Source organism: Theropithecus gelada, chromosome 14 (assembly GCF_003255815.1).
Source record: "Theropithecus gelada isolate Dixy chromosome 14, Tgel_1.0, whole genome shotgun sequence".
Taxonomy (NCBI): Eukaryota; Metazoa; Chordata; class Mammalia; order Primates; family Cercopithecidae; genus Theropithecus; species Theropithecus gelada.
The window spans coordinates 19376065-19382064 of NC_037682.1; positions in this window are offsets into that span (position 1 = coordinate 19376065).

Genomic DNA, 6000 nt, shown 5'->3' on the forward strand with positions numbered 1-6000 from the left:
ATTTTTTTGGTATTTTTAGTAGAGACAGGGTTTCACCATGTTAGCCAGGATGGTCTCGATCTCCTAACCTTGTGATCCGCCTGCCTTGGCCTCCCAAAGTGCTGGTATTACAGGCATAAGCCACCACACCTGGCCTTTTTTTTTTTTTTTTTTTTTTTTTAGAGACAAGGTCTTTCTCTGTCACCCAGGCTAGAGTGCAGGGTGCAGTCACAGCTCACAGCAGCCTCAGGGACTCAATCAATCCTTCTGCCTCAGCCCCCCGAGTAGTTGAGCACTACAGGTGTGCCCAGATAACTTTTAAATTTTTTGTAGAGACAGGGTCTCACTATGTTGCCCAGACTGGTCTTGAACCCCTGGCCCCAGCTGATTATCCTGCCTTGCCTCCCAAAGTGCTAGGACTATCAGGCATGCGCCACAATACCAGGACTCTCTCTCTCTCTTTTTAAATCGAAAAGTATTATACACACTGTTCTGCATCTTTTTCCCCCACTTAATCTATTTTCAAGATCTTCCTGTATTAGCACACAGAGAACTTCCTCATCCTTTGTATGATTGTATGAATGTACCATCATTTATTTACCTGTCCCCAATTAATGGACAATTGGATTGTTTCTAGTTTTTTTGCTATAACAAACAGTGCTGCAAAGATAGGCTTGTTCAAGCACTGCATGCAGGATAAATTCTCAGAAGTAGGATTCCCGGGTCAAAGAGAACCTGCATTTGTAACATTGGTAGGTATTCTCAAATATCTTGTACCAATTTACACTCCCATCAGCAATAGTGCTGGTTGTTCTACAGTCTCTCAAAGAGAGGATATTATCAAACTTTTGGAATTTTCTTTTCTTTTCTTTTCTTTTTTCTTGAGACGGAGTCTCGCTTTGTAGCCCAGGCTGGAGTGCAGTGGCGAGGTCTTGGCTCACTGTAAGCTCTGCCCCCCAGGTTCATGTCATTCTCCTGCCTCAGCCTCCAGAGTAGCTGGGACCACAGTTAATTAGCCTGGCTAAGTAACTGTATTTTTAGTAGAGACAGGGTTTCACCGTGTTAGCCAGGATGGTCTCGATCTCCTGACCTTGTGATAAACCCGCCTCAGCCTCCCAAAGTGCAGGGATTACAGGCGTGAGCCACCGTGCCCAGCCTGGAATTTTCTAAACTGATAAATAAGAAATGGTTTCCAGTGTATTTTATTTATTTATTTTTTTGGAGACAAGATCTTGCTCTGTTGCCCAGGATGGAGTGCAGCAGTACAGTCACGGCTCACTGTAGCCTCGACCTCCTGGGCTCAAGCAATCCTCCCACCTCAGCTATATGAGTAGCTGGGACTACAGACATGCACCACCATGCCTAGATAATTTATTATTATTATTTGTAGAGATGAGGTCTCACTATGTTGTCCAGGCTGGTCTCAACTTCTGGCCTTAAGTGATCCTCCTGCCTCAGCCTCCGAAAGCATTGGGATTACATTCATTTATACTTTACCATGTTTAGCAGAGATGGGGTTTTTACCATATTGGTCAGGCTGGTCTGGAACTCTTAATCTCAGGTGAGCCACCTGCCTCGGCCTCCCAAAAGTGCTAGGATTACAGGCGTGAGCCACGGCGCCCAGCCATAGCCTCCAGTATATTTTAAATTTGCATTTATTTTGAGTAGGATTGAGCATCATTTTAGATGTGTTAGGACAATTTATGTTTCCTTTTCTGTAGACACTATTCACATTCTTCGACCTTTAAAAATTGGTGGTTGGTCTTATTGATTTCTAGAAGCTAAATTTTATATGTTAGAGATACCGTGATGTGATTTGCAAGGGAAGTGGGGCCAGAATTTGCATCCTCCCTGGGAAAGTCTGTAGAGGTGGATTCTTCCTTACTTCTCTCATCATCTCATGCAAGCCCAACCATCTATTTAAAGAGCATTTATTGGCTGGGCGCAGCGGTTCACGCCTGTAATCCCCAGCACTTTGGGAGGCCAAGGCAGGTGGATCACCTGAGGTTAGGAGTTCCAGACAAGCCTGACCAGTATGGTAAAACCTCATCTCTACTAAAAATACAAAAATTAGCCATGTGTGGTGGCATGCACCTGTAATCCCAGCTACTCGGGAGGCTGAGATAGGAGAATCACTTCAATCCGGGAGGCGGAGGTTGCAGTGAGCCAAGATCGCGTCACTGCACTCCAGCTTGGGCGACAGAGTGAGACTCTGTCCTCCCACCCAAAAATAAAAAGTATTAAAAAAAAAAACAACCAAAGAGCATTTATTGAATGCTTCTTGTGTGCCAGGCTCAGTGCTGAGGCTCATGAGACCAGAGGTGAATAGACACAGCCCTCCGGCTGCTTGCAATCTAGTGGAGGAGCCAGATCTGCAGTCAGACAGGCTGTAGTACAGCGTGAGATCAACTGTAGTTCAGGGATTCAGAATGGGTGCTCCAGGAGCATGGGGGAGGAGGCAGTAGCCTCTGCCTGTCGCTATAGCTCTGACATCCATCTCTACCTGGGGCTGGCTTTGCCCGCCTTCCTTGTCTCTGTGGGTTCAGCCCTCAGGCCCTGATTGCAGAAAAGCTCTGCTTCCAGGAAGCTATCTCCCTTGGAACATATTTACAGGGTGCTTACCACACGCCAATCCTTCCTGCACCCATCGTGTGGACTCTGCCTCCACCCAGCTTCCTTCCCTGCCCTGCACTGGTCCTCAGCAGGTGCCACTTTCCCTTCCATTGCCTGCCACCTGTTCCGAGTGTGCATTCCCCTGCTGCTTAGAGGGATCGTCAGCTCCTTGCTGACAGGAAGGGAGATTTTCCCTTGGGTCCCCTCCCCTGGGTGCTTGGCATCTGGTGGCATTCGTCAAAGGCTTGTTGGGTGACTGACTGGCTGGTGTTGAGGAAGTCTGAAACCGTGGCTCACCTGAACTGGGATGTATGTGGAGGTGAGAATGGCGCACGTTAGGCACAGGAATGGATGCTGTGCCAAGCTGAAATCCTGGCATCCGGGCCCAACCAGGAAAGGGTTACGTTTGCTGGAGTTTTGTGTATGAAATGGCACCAGAAAAAAAAAAAAAAAAGTGCAGACTAGCAATTGAGCCCTGTCTCATCCTGGTTCAAATGACATTGTCTGCGCTTCCCCAGCCTCGCCTCCTGCACTAATTACAGACCTTCCCTGGGGAGGAAGACTGGGGCCAGGAGGTCCTCATTACAGGCTCCCTTGCTGGAAAGAGCAAACCCCAATGACCAAACCCAATGACCAAACCAAGTCTCTTGAAGAGAGGCACAGGGCTTCCTATCTTGAGCTCCTTGCTGCCGCCTGGCTGGGAAAGGGTTAAGAAGCTGGCATGGAATGGAGAGATGCGTCCAGATTTAATCACAAGGAGCACCCCCTATGCTAAGGTGTCCTCCTGGCTCCCCTTGCCGAGGACTGGGCCCCCTTCTCTCCTCTTGCCTCCCAAGATGGCCACTGCCAGGGCTGTGTCAGGGCCTCCCCGCTGTGGTCGCCTGCTGGCTGCCTCTCCCTGTGGCCTTGTGGAGACTGAGCCTTCTTTAATCTTCCATTTATGCTGAGGCCTCACCCCTCCGAGATTGGCTTTGATGTGGGGCCTGCTCTTGGGGAAATCACGGGTTTCTGAGGCCTGGGCTGGGCTCTGCCCACTGCCCCCAGCCCAGGAAGGCCCCAGAAAGAGGTCTCCCACCATCAGGGCCAGACCCAGAGCGTGACCTTGGCAGTCCAGATAAAATTTTCAGGCCCTGCTGTTCAGGCAGATGGAGGGGCTGCTGCCCACACCCCAGAGTGGAGCAGAGGGCTCAGGAATAAGAGCTTTATGATCACAAATTACTTATTTCCATACCTGTCTCCCCCATGAGATGGCGAGCACCAAAACAACAACAGCACGAACAATGACAATAAAACAGCGACCATTATTGCGTGTCAACTAAGCTCCCCTGCACCAGGCAAAGCATCTTCCACTTATGACATCATTTAATTCTTTTTTTAAAATAAGGTTTTTGTTGTGTGTGTGTGTGTGTGTGTGTGTGTGTGTGTGTGTGTGTGTGTATTTATTTATTTATTTTTTTGAGACTGAGTCTCTCTCTGTCACCCAGGCTAGAGTGCAGTGGAGTGATCTTGACGCATTGCAACCTCCACCTCCTAGGTTCAAGCGATTCTCCTGCCTCAGCCTCCCAAGTAGCTGGGATTACAGGTGCCCACCACCACATCCGGCTAATTTTTGTATTTTTAGTAGAGTAGGGTTTCGCCATGTTGGCCAGGCTGGTCTCGAACTCCTAACCTCAAGTGATCTGCCCGCCTCAGACTCCCAAAGTGCTGTGATTACAGGTGTGAGTCACCGTGCCCAGCCAACATAATTTAATTCTTATAACTATGTGGCTGTATGTATCATTTTAAAGGGGAGGAAAGTGAGGGTCATTGATTTATATGTGTAACAAAAATTTGTTGAGCTCCTACTATGTGCCAGACAGTGTTCTAGGCACAGAGGAGTAAACAAAATGGGTGTATCCCTTATGTACTAGTGGGAGGGACAGGTCATTAACAAATGGTCGAATACAGGTAGTATCAGGTTGTGTAACATAGAGACAGTGCTTTGAAGAAGAGTACAGTTGATAGTGACAGGGCCACTGTTTTGGATGCCATGGTCAGGGATTGGCTTTTTTTTCTTTCTTGAGACAGGGTCTCACTCTGTTGCCCAGGCTGGAGTGTAGTGACACAATCACAGCTCACTGCAGCTTCAACCTCCTGGGCTCAAGCAATTCTCACACCTCAGCCTCCTGAATAGCTGGGACTATAGGCATGTGCCACCATAACTGGCTAATTTTTTTGTTTGGTTTTTTTTTGGAGAGGGAATCTCGCTCTGTCGCCTAGGCTGCAGTGTAGTGGCGTGATCTCAGCTCACTGCAACCTCTGCCTTCTGGCTTTAAGCGATTCTCGTGCCTTAGCTTTCTGAGTAGCTGGGACTACAGGCACAGGCTACCATGCCCAGCTAATTTTTGTATTTTTTAGTAGAGATAGGGTTTTGCCATGTTGGCCAGGCTAGTCTCAAACTCCTGACCTCAAGTGATCCATCCACCTTGGCCCCCCAAAGTGCTGAGATTACAGGTGTGAGCCACCATCCCTGGCCCATGCCTGGCTAATTTTTGTATTTTTTGTAGAGACGGGGTTTCACCATATTGCCCAGGCTGGTCTTGAACTCCTGGGCTCAAGCCATCCGCCCGCCTCAGTTTCCCAAAGTGCTGGGACTACAGGCATGAGCCACTGCATCTGGCCAGGGATGGCCTGTCTGGGAAGCTGGAGACCTGAGTGGCAGGAGGGAGTAAGCCATGTGTCCATCTGGAGAAAGTGCATCCAGGAGAGGGAAGAGAAGGGCAAAGGTCAAAGGTTGGAGGTGCTTGTCTTGCTTTAGGTGTAGCGAGGAGCCAGGGCATCTGAGAGTGGGAAGAGAGGTGAACAGAAATAGGAAATGAGCTGGATACGGGAGCAGCGACTGGGTCACATGCGGATTTTACTCTGAGCTGATGCCTTTGGAGGGTTTGAGCACGAGGCTGGTTTGATCTAGGTTATGTTTTGAATCTGAGACTCAAAATGTGAGATGTGGAGGTTAGGAACCAGTTTAGGCTCACAAGGCTAGTCAGTGGGGAAGTTGAGATTCAAACACAGGTTCTGTCTGACTTGAGAAACTGTGCTTTTGCCATTATGCAGTTGGCCACCTTGAGGGGCAGGGACTGTGTTCCATTTGCCTCAGTATCCCCTGTGCCCAGCAGCAAGCCTGGCAGAAGCTACATGCCCAATGCTTGGGAAGTGATGCGTTCAGTTCTGGCACTTCTACAGTCCTGGGAAGTCATTTAAATCTCTCTGAGTCTCAATTTGTTCATCTGAAAGTGGGGGAGAAAGCAACACCTGTCTTGTTTGTAGGGCCCTGCCTCGTGAGGATCAGATGAGCCCTAGTGTGTAGCAGGGCTTGTGTGGTGTGAAGTGTTAGAAAATGCTCTGCTCTCTGATTTCATCTGTCCTTAC